The sequence below is a fragment of the Leuciscus leuciscus genome (genome assembly GCF_965113295.1).
Source record: "Leuciscus leuciscus genome assembly, chromosome: 7".
In the NCBI taxonomy this organism is placed as follows: domain Eukaryota; kingdom Metazoa; phylum Chordata; class Actinopteri; order Cypriniformes; family Leuciscidae; genus Leuciscus; species Leuciscus leuciscus.
Genome location: NC_138731.1, coordinates 39,898,552 through 39,917,831, shown reverse-complemented (window position 1 = coordinate 39,917,831; position 19,280 = coordinate 39,898,552). Strand labels below are relative to the sequence as shown.

Genomic DNA, 19,280 nt, shown 5'->3' with positions numbered 1-19,280 from the left:
AGAGTTTTATGAAAGCCTTGCTAACACACACACACACACACACACACACACACACACACACACACACACACACACCAAGATAACGTGTATAAGGAGAAAGCAAACAGATTTGATATCTTTGCTTAGTCAGATAACACAGCATAATTGCAGACTCATATGATCAATACAGTTTAAAGACAAAGTTCACTGATTCAACTGATTTTTTTTTCCCTATTGCTGTGATTGGTTAAATTTATCAACATTATGCCCATGTACCGAGAGTGTGTTTAGAGGGAGGTCTGATTTTCTTTTCTTTTTTCAAGTACCACATTTACAGATATAGACAGAACAAACTAATCAGCCACATAAACTCAGTGTTAGGAACGTCAACGATATATGCACATTTTGCTGTTCACTATATCCTTAGATAATACATAATAATAATAAAAACAGATACATGAACACTTCACAGGCATTTATATTCTTGTTGTTTTTTGTTGTAGTTATATTAAGTTTTGTGGGCAATACAGCATGCAGAAATGTTTTTCTCAAAGTAGGCAGGGTCTCCTCCAAAAAAAAAAAAAAAAAAAAAATTGGATGAGAAAATAATTGCAATGATACAAACAAACCAACACAAATATTTCAAAATAAGAGATGAAATGCTGTGTGAACCATTCATTTTTAGACTGTCCAACAGCGACACCAGTGGATCGAGAGAGGCAGTGTCTCGTTTTCCAGTGATGTGCTGATCTGTGGTCATGGCATCATTTCACTGCATTATATATGGCATATATACTATTCCGAAAATCTTTATTTTTTTATTTTTTTATTAAACGTAAACATGTATCATTTGTATCATTTATTAGAGCTCAACATATTTACAAATTGTAAATGAGAATCTTTTCTCATATACAGCAACATTTCTGTAGTAGGCTAGTTACATGGACTTTGATAGTGATAGCCTACTATTTATTTAGTATTTACATTTGTTACGTAATTACAAATGGAAGCCAAAAGCTAGCATATCACTGTGCTCATTGCAACCTTTGATACAAAAACAAGATAACTAGGAACTGTTGAATGTTGCCCTGTTGAATAATATTGTGCATGTTCTTGTCATTTTCCCCAAAAATTCCAGCTGTCATTTGGACCCCAACTAAATATTTGTTATACATTTGAACTTAGCCTACTAATAAAGCAAATAATCTTTTAGATCTCTGTAAACAACATTATGCATCTCTTTTTATGCATTTCTTTTAGCATGAAATTCTAATATAGCTAGCCATTATCATCATTCTTTAATTTTGTATACAAACCAAGGCAGTCAATTGCCTAATATCAATAAGTTATTTAAAAAAAACAAAAAACAAAACATTTATTTGTTCTCACAAATTAGTGCCAGGCTAAAAATAAAGCATAGACTGACAGATGAGGGCAGGTTGTGAGTTCTGAAGTAACTGAACTAAAGAATCATGAAATGCTGTATCATAGGTCTCTGTTAGACAGACGTTTGTGGATTGTTTTATTTAGGTTTCAAAATAACTTTATGTACTTTTCAATAGTAGATCTCTGTTCCTCTTCTCTTCCTCTCACTAATGCTGTTTTATGTTCATGAATAAACATCTTACCTGGTCGCTAGTATCTGCTGTCCACTTGGTGGCGATGTAACACAACTGTCTCACTTCACAAACTTTATCCATTATCTGAGAATCATGTTTGGAGAGAAAGGTAGGCTACTACTAATAGCCTATACATTAGTAGTAATATACATGATTATTAATACACATAAATTATATAGTTAAGAAATATTTACATGTTCTTAATCACTTAATAGAAAAAGTAGCCTAATGATAATAAATTCACATAGCCTACATTTTAGTCAGGAACACTCCAAAATTCAAATCACAAAAATATGCCAGCTTATGTTAAATGCAGGGGATTCGCCACATGATACCGGTGGAAAACCGTGACAGAAGAGTATGAACGGCTACTGGAAACCAACAGCACAGAGACTTGCTGACCTCCAGTGATTTAATTCCTGTCAGTGCAAACAGGCCTTTATATGACAAATCGCAATTGCGACAAGAAAGTGGCATCGCAGGACCCTAATCTGTCCTTGCTTTTATTAGTCTTGTTCAAATGACTTTTTAGCATATTCTGAAATGTGCTTTTAACTCCCCCGCCCAGGAGGTCGTGATTGGTCTCCAGAGCAACTTCTTTTGGAAGGAAAGATCACATCAATTAACCACAGGTGGATGATTTGCTGTAGGGCCTAAGTGAGCTCCTAATCTCCCAATCAACCCATTAAACATGCATGCCAATACTGCACGGGGCCGTTTTGTGCCCGTTAATTTACATGACATTTTTTAAACTGGTTTTTAAGTTTTTTAAAACTGAACGAACAAAAACGCGAATTTGAAAACATTGACATCATGTGCATGTGTATTCCTACATTTTCAGTCTATAGGCGTGTTTCTTTACAAAAAATGTTTTTCATGTAAAGACTACAATGTTTTTAAAACAATACCATTCTCACAGATCTGCGAAAAAACTAAAAAAAAACACGTTTTTTTACAACATAAAATGTCTCTACTGCCTGACAGCTATCACTGAAATAGGCGTCCTGGGAAATCCCACCTGTCTCTGTGACAGCTCTAAACTCTGGAAACAGGAAACAAGAATCTGATGGCAGGTCACTATTATTTATCAGATGGAATTTACAGGTATTGTCTTCCTGCTCATTTTGAATGCTTGGGATTTGCTGATGCTGAGTTTGCAAGTGCGGGTTTAAAGTTTTTGACTTTTTGGAGAGAGTGGTCGGTCTTTCTTTCTGGATAAGAAATACTACTTAAAGGTAGGGTAGGCAATTTCGGAGAGGTTAGCAATAGCAAGTTAGCTTTGAAAGCTTGAGATCCCGCCCTCCCTTCAGCGCGTCTCCAAAGCCACACATCCTTCAAAACACATGAACGCACACAGCCAGAGCAGATTCTACAAAGCGTCGATCAAAAATACAGTATCAACAAAAATATTGTTAAATATTTTTTACAATTTAAATGAACTGTTTTTTATTTTAACATACTTAAAAATGTATTTTATTCCTGTGATGCAAAGCTGAATTTTCAGCTTAATTTCTCCAATCTTCAGTCACATGATCCTTCAGAAATCATTCTAATATGATAATTTGGTGCTCAAGAATCATTTCTTTTTATGATCAATGTTGAAAACAGTTGTCCTGCTTAATATTTTTGTGGAAACCGTGATGCTTTTTTTCCGCGGGATTCCTTGATGAATAGAAAGTTCAAAAGAAAAGCATTTATTTTAAATGGAAATCTTTTTTTTTTTAAGTCTCGTAACATTATAATTACCTTTAGAGTACTTGCTGAATAAAAGTATGAATTTCTTTTTTTTTTTTTTTTGTGGTCATTGGCGTGTAACCTTTGTAGCGCTTAATATTTTTTTTGTTGTGATCTCCCCCTAAAAGCAGCGCCCGAGCTGGGAGTGTGATACAACCGAGACTCGCTCATTCCCTGTGAGTACAAAGTCTAATCTTAGACAATCGAAATCAGATCTCGTCGAGCGTCATCAGCGAGTCCCCACGGACGGCACTGTCAGCCTTCGGTGACGTTTTTGCAACCCTGCGCTGGGCAACATAAGAGTTAGTGGATTTGTCTGGGGCATTATTAGCAAGGGCCCAGGTGGCAGTAATGTTGCCTGGGATGCTTTGACGTCAGATAAACCCCTGCTCCGTAAATGACCCCCTAGGACACCTTCTGTCCACAGAAACTAAAAGACAACACGCCCAATGATTTCTGTGGAATTACAACAATAGTGCAGTGCGGTGAATGTTTATCCTCTTTCTTTAAGCCACAAGAAAGATGAAACACTTGCTCTGTTGCTTAATCAAATGCTTGCTGTGTATAACTGCACCTTGGTGTCACATTTTCTGAGAAATTGTGATTGCAAAGTGCTCTAAACCAATAATACTCCCAGGAAAGAGAATCGTTCTCTTCTTGTATAAAGAGTGCAGATTGCGTTCCCCTATACTGCCTGTTTAATGGGTCTGTTCCCACTTGACATGCATAAGCACACATTTTTCAGTAAAGTGAAATCACATGCTATAAAAATATCAAATAAACAGCCATCATATTCACTGTACTTCTGAGCAGTTCTGCATGTTTTTCTGGGCTTTTTCTCCTCACATTATAATGGCTCTAGATTGGATGCATTTTTCCCAAGTTTCAGGGGAATATTTATAAACAAAGTGGATAACCAAACCCTATGGACGTCTCAGCTGTGGCATGTTTTCCCTCTATTTGCAGTTTTGGATGTCTGGCATACTCCCTTTTCCTGGAAAAAGCCTGAAATCTTCCCTTTTGTAATGCGAGATCATGAAAACATTATTGTAAAGGAATGGAGCGGGGTGGGACGCGGAATCTGCAGTCCAAACTCGAGGGGCGAATATTTTCACTTCAATAATCTGAACATGATACTAGAAGAATGTTTCCAGCTGAAAGGGTTGCTCGGGCAAAATGCAGCCTTCAAAGTAAGTTTTCTGCAAAAAAAAAAAAAGAAAAAAAAAAGGACCTGTTTCCTTGACATTTGCTGACATTTGCCATAATTTTTTAAGAGAGAGATGTCAACATGTTTTACCTAAGGAGGTCTATACCTGAAAAGAGCCGTACAAACTTTTGAATGGTGTTATTTTAGCATTATTTATACTATTATAGTATTTATTAATATTTTCCTGGTTTAGCTTTTGTTTTTAAATTTCCAGTTTTCATTTTAGTTTAAGCTTTAATAATTTTGTTGCACTACTGTATTATAATGATTTCTGAAGGATCATGTGACACTGAAGACTGGAGTAATGATGCTGAAAATTCAGCTTTGCCGTCAAAGGAATAAATTAAATTCTAAAATAGATTAAAATAGAAAACGGTTCTTTTAAATTGTAATAATATTTCACTATATTGCTCATTTTACTGTATTTTTTATTAAATAAATTAAGCCTTGGTGAGCATAAGGAGAAGTCTTTCTAAAAAATAAAAAAATAAAACTTTTCACTGGTATGCACTTTTGTCATTTTTATTAGTTATTTCTAATTAGCTTTAATTAATTTATGTTGTACTTTTAGTAATTTCAGAATTTATTTATTTCAGTTAATGGCCAAGGCAATATTTCTATTTCTATTTATTTTGAATTACATTTTTGTAAATTTACATTGTTTTTTCATCTATTTATGTTTTATTTTATTCCAGCTTTATTTCATTTACCAAAAACAATTTGTAATATTTTTCCTTTTAGTTAACCATAACACTGTGTCAAAATAAGCTTTTTGGCCGCAGAATGATGTAGCTAAGGCACCTACCAGCTAACCAGCCAAATATAGACTCCTTGGTTTTTCCCGTAGTCATCCAGTTACAGTACAGCTTTAGTTTGGATACCTCTCATGCCAGAACACCTTCTTTAGGCTTTTTGTGTCAAATTGCTGCATATCATGAAAAAGAATAACCCATATAATTAAGTGGAAAAAAGTTTCTTGGCTTCATCTTGATGCTTTTTGAATGGTGCTCTTGAAAAGCACTAAATTAGCGTTCATCATCGCCCACGTTCTTTTTCTCCAAGTTCACCGACTCTCATATAACTGCCTGAATTATGCATGCATTCTGATTACCACATCCACCGCAGAATCAGTGTCTCTGCTAGGCATTCATGTATTCCTCAGACGCTCACTTCTACAGATATCTTGAAAGGGCAGGCGCACTCCACCATTCAAGGCTGTGACGATACAGTTATTCAAACATTCCTTCGGCTCACTGTGATGAGGTTGATTCACAATCCCTTTTCTTTCATGAATAAACCATACCTTCAAAGCTTCCCTCGTGGCAACCTACGCATGGCCATAAAGTAGAATTGTGGATAATGTCAACCTAAAAGTGTGATTATCACATGACTTAAGTAAAAATAGCCATGTTCCATCATTTTATGGTAAAATCAATGCAACATTATGTGTGTATATAAGAATATTTCTTATCTGCAAAATGTACCCAAAATGTGTGCAGCTGGGACATTCCACACAATGTCTCTTTGTGTGTAATGCTAAAAATAACTAGCATATAACTCTTAGAAACAACTCTTAGAAAAAAAAAAGGTTCAGTGTAGTTTTATTGAGAAGCTTGTTTCCGCCACAGTATAAAAAATAGAAAAGGTAATTGCAACTTTTTATCTAACAATTCTGACTTTTTTTCTTACAATTGCGTTATATAAAGTCGCAAGTGCGAGTTATAAAGTCAGAATTGTGTGATATATAGTCGCAATTGTGTTATCAAAGTCGGAATTGTGAGATGTAAACTTGCAATTGCGAGAAATAAACTCACAATTGCGACTTTGTCACGCAATTCTGACTTCATATATCTCACAATTCTGAGAAATAAAGTCAGAATTGCGAGACGTAAAAAAAAAAAAAAAAAATCTCTAGGAACCCTATATGCCAAAAAGGTTCTATATAAGTCAAGTCAAGTGTATTTGTATAGCGCTTTTCACAATACAGATTGTATCAAAGCAGCTTCACAGTATTAAATTAAAATAATACAACAAAGTTTGTTTCAAGAGGAATTTATTGATTGATAAAATTAAATTAAATATCCCCAAAATATCCCCAATAAGGGGATATCCCGATAATAAGGAGAAAAGTCTTAAATAATACTTTCATTTTAACAGGTTATTTCAGTGTTTTCTAGCAATAAAGTATGTTTACAAGCTGTTTAATTCATAAAGTTCAATTAAAATTAAAAATGTATTAAACCAAAATTAATTAATTAAAACGAAATCATAAAATGATCCCGTAATGGGAACCCATGAAGGTTCTGTATATGAAGCACCTGACAGAGTCTACATAGAACCTTTTCTTCTAAGACTGTACAATCACAATTTTTATTTTTGGTCTGAACTATTCCTTTAAGGTTTTTTTCTTTCTTCATTTATTTTTGGATTATATTCTGTTCCGTCGGCCAGTTGGCATTGACTCTTGCTCTCTGGCCAATGACCCGGAGAGCTGAAGCCGGTGAGTGAGCGATCTGCTCTGCAAATTGCTTGGCTTCATCACAACGGTATTTTTCAGGCTCATCGTTTAGAAATATAGACTTTGACAGTGTCTGCAACAAGAGGGCGGAACAATTTATTTCACGTCAGTGCAGAACCACATGTAAAATGACTCTAAATGAAAAGATCAGCCGTGGATATTCAAGGTTCAGCCCAGACCTCTGGGTATGAGGCCATTTGACGTGATGGTAATACATTAGACTTATTTATAATAAAGGGTCAAAGGACTGGACTCAGAGGTGCCAATTCATGTGTGAAAATGATTCTTCATGCTCCTCCCAACCATTCTTTCACTATTTGAGCCTGATGAATCTTGACATTGTCATCCTGGAATATGGCCATTATGTGTTTTCCTACATGGTTGTTTATGAAATGAAAAGCTACACACTCCATCATTAGGGTTAGAAGAACTGTTGCCAAACATATAACATGATAGAAACATAATAACCATTGCAATAATGAACCAATCATAGACTTTTAAGTATTTGCCTAGTTAAATCCAAACAGCAGCTTGTTTTTTTTTTTAGGCAGTGTGTGTGTGTGTGTGTGTGTGTGTGTGTGTGTGTGTGTGTGTGTGTGTGTGTGTGTGTGTGTGTGTGTGTGTGTGTGTGTGTGTGTGTGTGTGTGTGTGTGTGTGTGTGTGTGTGTGTGTGTGTGTGTGTGTGTGTGTGTGTGTGTGTGTGTGTGTGTGTGTGTATGTATGTAGCCTATCAAATTGATTAATCACATCTAACATAAAAGTTTGTAAATATATATATATTTATACACAAATGTTAGATGCGATTAATCGTGATTAATTGATTTGACAGTACTATCTATCTATCTATCTGTCTATCTATCTGTTTGTCTGTCCGTCCGTCCGTCCGTCCATCCAGTTTAATAAAGGGTCTGTGCAGGAACCACAAGTGGCCAGGTTTGTGTCTTTTTGCAAATTCCTCCAGTACTACTGCGTATAGAGAGTGCTGCAGGGATGACGTCAAAACCCAGAAGACTAATTCGCTAGTGGTTCCCTCAAGGTTTTCCTATGGGTTTTAATAATAAGGTTTTTCAGTTTACGAGTAAAATAAGATCTAACGATACTTGATGATACTGGATCTTTTGTTCTACAATGTAAACTGCTCACACTCACACTCCAAATGTTCTTATCTATTTACTTATTAAAAACATGCATTTAAAAAAAAAAAAATTAATGAACATTACAGCTTCAATATTCTCGTTTTTGATATGGGTGTGTAGTTATCCCTGCAGCACTCTATTACACAGTATATCTCTGAGATTTATTGTATTTATTATATATGGATGACAAGAAGCTCTAGCAAAACAAAACAAAATCAATAGATTGTTCTTTCTAATTTCTCCATTGCTATTTGTAGGATGCAACACTGTGCTATCATTTAAATGAGCTTTGAGTTTCTTTCAGAATAAACAACAATATACTCTGAACATTATGCCAATCGTCAAAAAGTCTGGCTGAAGAGACTATTTCTGATTTATTGAGCAGAATTGCAGCTCTAAATGTTTTAATTATCGACATCCTAAAAACATTCCTTTTTGAATCTCTCATCTTTCGTCAGGGAAAACTCCATGTATGAAAACAATCGTCACTATTGTGTTTGCTCTGTAATTATGTGCACTCTATTTTTGAAAAGGTTAATCTACCAATATGAACGATTGCTCGCGGGATATCGCGCCCTGACTGATTTCTTGTTTTTCAAGAAAAATAGCTGTAACCTTTACACGCTGACGACAAACCTCTTTAGGTTGCTTTATATTGATTCAGCTTTCAAACCAATAGTGAGTAATTTTATGAACGTCAGGGGTATGCCTGAGTGCAAATATCTCTGTAATTTAGCAAGTGTTTTTCTTTTCTTTTTTTCCTGAAGGTTCATGTTAGCTCGCTGTTGGCTTTGTGCTACATTTCAACATCCACCATTATTACACTGTGGTATTTCATAAAACTTACACACTCTAAACCAGATAAATGGAGGTTCCCTTGTGTTTAAATCCTTCAGATAGTTCATGACCCCATGCTCTATTGTGTAAAAACATGAAACTGTGTGATATAGATTTTATTTCCACTGCCGTATTAATCTCATTCTGTGTCAGTGCATCGTTTTTTGGCCTATTTTTGGCTAGTTCTAATAAACTCAGTCAAAATTGAAAAACTTTAGTTTTTAGTTTTAGTTTTGGTATGCATACTTCTATCACCCATCGGTACCCATCCTTGCATGTAAACAATGTAACTCTTGATTTTTTTTCACGGATATGGTTGACTCCTCAATGCAACTCCAGGTGGTGAAAACTTTAAACCACCCCATTTCATTGGGTAAATTATTTTCTAAATATACCAAAATAAGTATGGCTTATACAATATATTCCTAGTCATATGAAGTAGGGCTGCACGATATTGAAGAAAAATGTGATATGCGATAACTCATTAAATAATGCAATATTCAATATGCGATACGATAATGCTTAAAGTGTGTAAAATAAACTTAAAGGGTTAGTTCACCCAAAAATGAAAATTCTGTCAGTAATTACTCACCCTCATGTTGTTCCAACCCCGTAAGACTTTCGTTCATCTTCGGAACACAAATTAAGATATTTTTGATGAAATCTGTATCACTTCTCCATAGGCTTCTAAGGGACTGAAACTTGCTGGCCCAGAAAAGTTATTAAAGAGATCGTTAATATAGTCCAAGTGACTACAGTGGCTCAATCTTAAGTATATCAAGCGACGAGAATACTTTTTGTGCGCAAAAAACAAACAAAAATAACGACTTTATTCCACTATTCATTTCATTCTCTTTGGGCCTCGAGTTGGTTCACGTAGTGTTTTTGCGCAGCTCGTCTGTGTTACACGTCACCACGTAGGCTCACTATTGGCCGACGCTGGTCATGTGTGTAATGCCTGTCACGTACAACACAGACGCGCTGCACAAAAACACTACGTGAACCAACTCGAGGCCCAGAGAGAATGAAATGAATAGTGGAATAAAGTCGTTATTTTTGTTTGTTTTTTGCGCACAAAAAGTATTCTCGTCGCTTGATATACTTAAGATTGAGCCACTGGAGTCACTTGGACTATATTAACGATCTCTTTAATAACTTTTCTGGGCCAGCAAGTTTCAGTCCCTTAGAAGCCTATGGAGAAGTGATCCAGCTGTCAGATTTCATCAAAAATATCTTAATTTGTGTTCCGAAGATGAACGAATGTCTTATGGGGTTGGAACAACATGAGGGTGAGTAATTACTGACAGAATTTTCATTTTTGGGTGAACTAACCCTTTAAATTATCTTTTAAATTTATTTAAAATTATATAACCTATACATACGTGTTTCACATTCTTTTTGTGACAGTAAAACATCCCTACAACTTCTGAAAGTTAACATCAGTGTTTTTACTGTAGCATAAGAAGTGTTATCCTACATTAGGGTTATTTAACAACAGAAACTGAATAATCAAATGTAAAAATAAAACACTGCTTAGTTTGTGTAAATCTACTTATGGTTCAGAGTATTTATTTTTTCCCACATTAATTTCCCACATGTCTAGTACAATTATGTGGTTTTGTTTTATTAATACAGTATATACTTTTTTCTTGACATACCCCAAAAGAATGGAAGTGAAATGTGACAACATGCCCCATACGTGGGGTACATTGTAACATGTGTGGGGCACATTTAAACATAACATTAGACAGCTTAAAATGTTATCTGATCTAATAAAAAATATATACAAAACAAACTAAAATATTTTCTAAATAAAATACAATTAAAAAACTTTTTCATATAAAATAATGGCAATTTTTAATAATTAAATATAAACAATTTTTTTAGTTTTGACTACGAACACATGAAAACACAGCTATACAACATAGTTCAAAACAAATAAATAATTAGTCATTTCTGAACATTGACTCTCAGTCTTTATTCACCTTTTTCTCACGTTTTCCCAATAAAATTAATCAAAGTATAGAATATAATAGCATATTTCTAATAGGGGCACATTGTAACGCAGTGTTACAACATGCCCCCGCCTGCACAACTGGGGTTTAAACCCTGCTAGTGTCTTCTGCTAGTTAGCGAAGCATTAAAGAACTATCTCAACTGTTAAATAACATCTTGGAGATTAAAATAATATCAGATTTGTCTTATTTTAAATAAACACAAAAAATAGAGATGAAAAATTAACTTAAGTAAGAAATTTACTTTTGCTATGGTTTAATAAATGTCTATGGATATCGTCCCAAAAAAATAATAATTTTGGCGGAATTTTTTTTTCTATATAGTGTTGATATGGCAACTAGTAAATACACAAAGTTTCGTCATCCATGCATGTGCGGAAGTATTTAAAACAAGCGTGTTACAACTAGCCCCGCGTTAGGTTGTGCCCCGCGCTCCCCTACATTTGCGATATTTCGATAATTTCCATTTATTGTGCAGCCCTATTATGAAGCCATGCAATAGCTTTGTGTGGGGAAAAAAAGAAATTTAAGGTATTTACTGAAAATATTTACTTCCCCGCTACTGCAGCTTTCAAACCTCATTATCCATTCCATATACTCAAACTAACATGTTGCATTTGGTTACGAGACATTCAACACATGTTTTTGGGGTCAATAGCTATGTTTCTGGCACAAACTGCTCCGAGACTTTGGTTGAGGCTTGGGTCAAAATGCAGTCCTTTATTAGGGTAATCCAGAACCGTAAATCCAAAACAGGCAAAAGGTCAAAACACAGGGCAGACAATCCAAACAAAAACAACAAGGCAGAAAGCACAGGCAATTAGGATAATCCAATCAAAAAACCATGAACACATCAGGAAACCAGTGCTCAGAATTACAGTGTGACAACAAACAAGACTTCGCAATGAATGACTGAAAACACAGGGCTTATAAAGGCATAGTTAACAAGGTAAATGAGACACAGCTAAAAGACATGAAGCATAATGAGTTTAGGCAAAGGGTTATGGAAAGTGTAGTTCATGATTGGAAAGCCAAGGAGACAGGAGGAGTGCCCTCTAGTGGAAATCAAGGGCACTCCAGCTGGTGGATGTAACAGTTTCCATCCACCTATTTTAATGCTCAGTTTGGATTTCGCATAAAAAAATGTGGGGGAAAAAAGCCAAGATGCACAAAGATTCTAAAAATGTGCATAAAAAAACATATGTGCTCAATTGAGGCGGATACATTTTTTATCCGATAAGAGGACATGCGAATAAACCATGACAGAAACAAAAAAAGCGTTGCCTCAAAAGTGGATGTGATTTGTGATTGGATAACAGCAAATTCTATTTTTATTACAGATATTTTGCGCCAATTTCCCAGGAAGTGACGATTTTGTTCTCTTGAATGCATGGAATGTTTTATGTGATATTTCAACTTTATGCATAAGTTAAATTCACAACTTTGGATGGAAACATAGCTAATGAAATCAAACCTGCCACGCTTATTTTTTAATCTGAACGGTAACACAAATGCAGAGATCTGAGATTATCTGTGACCATTTAAATCGGTTTAGTTAATCGGTTATTTTATAGTGTTTTATGATTTTTTTGTTGTGGTCACTATGAAAAATAGCTGTACAATTCTTCAAATTTCCTGCTTTTTGTTTAACGGAATAAAAACATTAAATGGATTTTGGAGTGACGTGGACGATGGTCCACTTAAGACATTTTACTAACTATAAGTAACTTTGTAAGTACATGTCAACTTATTCTAACATGTAGTCTTCTATGACATGTAGTTTCAAATGAATGAAAGTTAGTTGGCATGTCATTGCAAAGTTACTTATAGTTAGAATGTTTAAAGTGGACTATCTAATACAACGCAACGCTCTTTTCCATCATGATTTATCTGTTGATAAACACAAAAACATTAATAGTTGATGCCCATTATTCCTCACGTACATTTTATCAAATTGCATTGATCATGGGTTCTATTTGTGTATCCTTTGAATTCTTAAATGGGTTTAACAGCGATTGAAACAGACATTTTTATTTATTTATTTTGCTGAATCTGCAAGGTTGCAACTGCAGACTTTTCTTTTTGTAATTACAGTGATTTGATTTAGAGAAAATTGATCTTGCCAAGTTGGAGAAATGGTAGTGTATCAAATTATTCAAGCTAAGCTGGTGTTCAATTTTTCTACTTGGATTTCACTTAGCAACGGACACAAGCATGTGATAAAAGGGCTATTTATACACACACAGGGTTCTGTTACAGCTTGAGCTTGTTTGCCTTGTTGCATGGAAAATACTGGCACAATTATGGGGAAAAAAGAGCACTTCAGAGGATGGAGAGATGTTCGATGTTGCGCACCACTTACCCTTAGACGAGATATGCACATTTACAGCAAATTGTTAAATAGTTTTACTCAAAGTTTAACCCAATCCACTTGGATGATTTGAAGTTCACTCAGCCTTTCTGTTTCATGCAATGAATCCGTTTTCATGCTTAGTGGTTTTTTTCAGAACTGAATAAACACACTTAACTAGTTGCTTATTAGCATGCATATTACCATGATATTGGCTGTTTATTAGTACTTATAAAGCACATATTAATGCCTTATTCTGCATGACCATATTCTACATATCTTAATCCTACCCAATGCCTAAACTTAACATCTATTAATACGGAGTAATTAGGAGTTTATTGAGGCAAAAGTCATAGTTAATAGTGAGAACTGGACCCTAATCTAAAGCGTGACCACACACTGAGTAAAATGTGGGAACGTTTATCAAACAATGGTGTAAAATGGTCATTTAAAAATTTGTTGCAACATTAAGTAAAATCACAGACGCCATAACAGACGCTTTGGAGCAATAGCAATAAAAACACAATTTTCCAAAACTGACAACTGTTAATTGTCATCTTTGCACCAGGAAAGACATTGCTAATTAATATGGATATTATATAAGCCATTTCACTGTCCTTTTTAGACAGAAATAATATGCTAGATGGATTTTTTTTTTTCTCTAGACATAGAAGAAATATTACATTTATTTGGTCATTAGCGTCTTCTGTCTTCTGAGGTTCCATCAGAATGACCCTTCATGACAAAAGGATGTCATTAACGCTGACAAAGTGCTCTGGTTTAATCATATGCAAGACTCTGAGCTGAAGAGATTTCTCGCTCTGGCGCTAAATATGTAAATAAGATCATTTTGTGTTAATTAGCAAACTCAAAAAAGTGTGACTCAAATAGATTAACATTTGCTCCTTGTTCAGATTTTATGGAGTTGCACTGCCATGTTTAATTCAGCATGGAATGTTAAATACCTGAGATGTTGCAATTGTTAACTTGTAATTTCCAGAAAATTCTCCAAGAAAGGAATAAAGATCTCTCAGGTACTGTAATGCAGCACAAATGATTGCGAAATATTAAATTCTCTGTTAACTGGCACATGAGGGACCATTGAAAAGTAAAATCACAAATGAAATCTCTCTAATAATCTCCATTGTTTCTCCCAAACAGAAGTGAGATGAAGGTGGATAGCAAATGAAGACTTTTGCTGAGTTCTCCTTAGATGTTTGTCCTGAGTAAAAGACTAGAAATCTCATGTGTCTCCTGTGTTTCAGGAAAGATCTCAACAATGTCACCAAATGTGCTCAGATTTGCCAGTCTACAATCATATGGTAAGATCTTGGTATCAAATGTCAACAATTGTCACATTTGTTTCTGTTTTTATTTCTATTTGTTTCTATGCACTTATTTCTCTCAACATGGGGACAAGAGAGGTATCAGTCTATAAATGGGACGTTTGATCAAATAAACGTAGACTTGATGAGCATACGATGAGACTTCCCTCTATAACATTAAACAATCTTACTGACCCCAAACTTTTGAATGGTAGTAAATATTCAATATGATAATGACTTTTTGTTTTTGGATATGCTGGTACATATTTTGTATTTCATAAGCATGACCATCTTATTTTTTGGTGAGTGCCAGGTAATGGAGAAAAGCCTTTAAGGGAAACATGACAGGATATTTGCAACCCATTTTGCTTTCATAATCATAAAATGTATTTCCAAGTGAAACGAGAGCAAAGAGATATGAGAGCAAAAATGTCCATTGGAAATGGATTAGATCATGATAAACAGGTGTTACATAATAAAATGGAGGTGATTGTAGGGGGTCAATGAAAGTAAGAGGGATTTGTGATGTCAAGGAAAGTCCTTTTAGAAGGGAAGCAAGTAATCACTTTTTCATAAAAGATTACAAAGACAAATTCATTTCGAATAAAATCCACAACCGAGTTGTGTCCAATAAGACCTTGAACATAGGAGCAATTGTTGACTTAAAAGCAAGGAATGGCAGTCTGTGCATGGCATCTCTTGTAAGGTTTAGTCCTGGTGTTAGAGTTTATGACTACGTTCAGACTGTCAGTCCAAGTCCGATTTTTGTGCATATCCGATTGAAATCCGATCAAATTTAGCAAGTGTGAATGGCAAAAAAAAAGAACAAAAAGAAATCGCATGAAATGCATTTCGAGCTACATTCATATGTGGTTTGAAATCATATATTGCAGTCCTGGAAATCTGCTTTTTCGGCCACTGGCTCAGAAGACGTTGTAGTCCAGCTTGACGGCTGCATTGTCATGTTGGAATTAAGACATCTGTATTGCAAACCCCTCCATGTTGCGGTTGTTGTTGCCGTATGCCTACCAACGCAACTTAATTGCCATAGAAACCAATGCAGATATTTCGGAAAAAACAAATTGGATCTGAACTAGCCTGGTTAAAACCAGACCATTCTCAGTAGTAACTGAGTTATGGTCTGGCAAAGCTTCATTAAAAACTCATTTCCAAAGGGGCGTCACCAACGGACGTCGCTCAAATGCCACTGGGCGCAATTGGATAGACCTAAAACCAATCAGAGCAATCGTCATCGTGTAAAGCCATATGCTGCGTCCCAGTTCGCCTAAGTTACACTACGCCATAAAAGTATGTTGTGAAGAAAAGGTATTTACTTTTGAATGTGAAGCAAAAAAGTAGGCAAGCTTTGGGACATACTACTTCGTCATCTTTATCGGACGGATCTGTCGCGTGCATCCCGTCACGTAAACTGCCCTGTCAATCATCTTGTAACAGTTAAAATCCTCTATTAAATCTAATTAAATTTCCTACCGTTTCGGAGAGAAATGTAGTAGCACGTTCATCTGCCAGTGGGTCTTTCATGGAGACTGTCCTCATGTGTTTGCAATTTGAATATAATAATGCATTTAAAAGTTGCTGCGCTTCACCAACGGACGTCGCTCAAATGCCTCTTGGATAGACCTAAAACCAATCAGAGCGATCGTCATCGTGTAAAGCCCGCCCCAACGTTTCTGATTGGTGCCTCTATTTGGACGGATTAGAAATCGGCTTGAATGGGCTCTTTGCCAGACTACTTGCAGAGCAAATCTAAATTTGCCAGAAGTTTGTCTGGGTTTTCCCAGGCTAGATCTGAACAGTTGCGATGCAAAATGTGGCCAGTCAATAATTTAAGACCAGATTTCAATCAGATAGACAAATAATCGGATTTGGACTGACAGCGTGAACATAGCCTAGGTGTAGTGTCTCTCGGTCCCTGGGGCCTCTGGTCCCTCGATCCCCACTATCTTCAAGCTCTCTTGTTTCAGCTCAGCAGCCTGGAATATGAGAGGATGTGAAGAACATCCAGCCCGCTTCAGCAACGACAATGGAACCTTAAACCCTCGTAGCACGAGCACGACACCGGTTTGAGCCGTGCCTTGAATAATTTATCCCTGTTGCATGAGGCGAAGAATGTGGAAAAACTTGGGGAAATGTCTCTACACTTGAAAAAAACTGATTCTAACAGTTTTATTAATAGTAATACCTAATTCACTTCTTTTGTAGGCCAAAGTGGGAGACCTTCTTTAACAAATTTGGTGCCTTAACAACCTTGTAGCTCACAGTAGGTCCGTCTTTAGCGGTTTATAAATTATCGTTAAAAATCTATTTTCCTATTAAGAAAATGAATGGCATTTTTATTTCCAGAACTCGACCCAATCGTCATTGCAACATTCAGTCACACTGTCAGAAGTTTGTCAAAGGATAAGATTCATTGCAAAAGCAAATAATTGGCAAAAAATGGGTGAGTGAAAACCACAACACTGTAGTATGAAAATATCAATGGTCAGTGGGAGATTTTCAAACTGTAATATTACATTTCTTCAAAAATACATTTTATGAAGAACAAAAATAAATAGAAAACCTGAAAATGAAATTATCTACAGAACAAAGTTTGAATGTGTATAAGTGTATAAGTGATAAATGAGTGTATAAGTCAAGTAGTTTGGGCTGAATTGAAAAATGCAAAGTTTAATGCTTAGACTGAACAACCCCTAGTGCTGCGTTGCAAGCACTAAAATTAGTGGTATATGTGCCAAAAATGATGCTGCACATTTTTATCCCGCCAACTTTTTTTTTTATCTCACCTTTGCTTTCTGTACCTTATTTCTGACTTTCTATAACAGTGATTTTATGGACTCGACAGAAAATAACACCCTTTTCACTCCCGATAACGAGGAGCGCTGTTGGCTGTTATTTCAGGCCTAAGAGAGAGAGAGTGAGAGAGAGAGAAAGAGAAAGAGAGAGAGAAAAGTGGCAGATGAGACTCATTCAGACCGACTTGCCACGTTGTAATTTAGCTGTCAGAGGAAATGTCTGCGCTCCTGCAGGACTGTCACAATTCAGAGACATCATGTATGTCATGTCAATGTCAGTTAAGAGCAAAACCCGATCGGCTGTTTTGATGGGCCTGCCAAAGTTGAGCGACGGCAATCTGCTGTCAGATTTCTGCTATAAAGGGCTGAACTGCCGTCGATTTGATGAACCATTTTCGGAGTAACAAGCTTTTTATTCTTCAGCAAACTTTCCATCAAAGTGACGGGGAGAGTTTGACTAAATCCTGTACTTAAGTCATCATGATGGTGATTCAGACACGCCCCCAAAACAATTAAATATTAATAAATTTTTTTATAAAGCCTTAGGGGCTCACAAATGATCAGGCTGCCATGATCTAGTCATCTACACATTTTTGGTCTGCTTCGCTCACTCATAAATTAGGAACTAGTTTAACAAAATGTTTGCCGATGAATACACTGTTGTTCATTAGTCTCCATTCATTTTCCCTTTTAAAGGAACGCTGTAACTTTGTTTACATTTCCTCCATGGTAACACATCATTTACCCAGTTATTCTCTAATGGCTGAATGCAAAAAGGGAAATTGCTTCAACTGAAGTTGATTAAATCCCAGGTGTTCGCAATAACCTGCTACGGATTTTCACAGAGGCACGTAATCCTGTGATAAACTAGTGGTAATAAAATGTTAAGAATGGAAACATCTTGGGGGCACTGGATGCTGCTCCTTTAATGCAATATGTCTGCTGTTGTTTTGTTCTACGTAATGTTCCCCGGTTAGATGTAATTATTAATAACAGCGCCATTATTGTCAGCACAGCCTGTTCACATTATTCCTGTTTTGTCAACTCTGATGTAAAACTTAAAGCTATTGTGTTTCTCACAATACGTGCCTGATGGTTAAAGGAATATTTCATGCCTAAATGAATTAAGTATGTCATATACTGATGTCATTTTAACCCTGTATTCATTTCTGATTTCAGTGAAACACCAATTGGAAATGCAAGTGGAATAATCGAACAGCTGTTTTCCATACGTAAGTGGATACTGATTTATAATGCCAAGCTCAAAAAAAACATATAAGTGGTTCATGTGTTTCATACAGTAGATTCCTGTCCAGTGTTTCACGCACCACTCTTCAGCGATGGAGAATCTAGGCCTCCATGGCTGAATCTTCAGCTTCATGGCAAAAGAAATCTTATTTTATTAAAAATCTTAATGTGAATTGCAGTCAGAATTTAATGTGATGAGACATATAGAAGGGTTGTTATCGTTAACTAAAACTAAAACCATGAACAACTTTTTCATTGCTTGAAATAAAAGAAACATTAACTGAAAATAAAATAAAGTATAAAAAACTTAACCTTATTTTATTCCACTTAAATATAAAAAAAATTTAAACTTAATAAAAATAAATGTAATAATCGATTAATCGCATCCAACAAAAGTTTGTAAATATATAATATATGTGTCTGTATATATGTAAATATATGTATGCATATATGTGTGTGTATATACATATATATAAATATGTACACACACTCATATATA

General features: G+C 35.5%; 1 long non-coding RNA gene across 1 annotated transcript; it reads left to right on the top strand.

The window, feature by feature from the left end:
- Window positions 1-4,376: 4,376 nt before the first annotated feature.
- Window positions 4,377-18,786, top strand: LOC309502446. Its single transcript, XR_014207288.1, has 4 exons — window positions 4,377-4,522; window positions 14,661-14,717; window positions 17,085-17,181; window positions 18,713-18,786. It is a non-coding gene; the product is annotated as an uncharacterized lncRNA (long non-coding RNA).
- The last annotated feature ends 494 nt before the right edge of the window (window positions 18,787-19,280 follow it).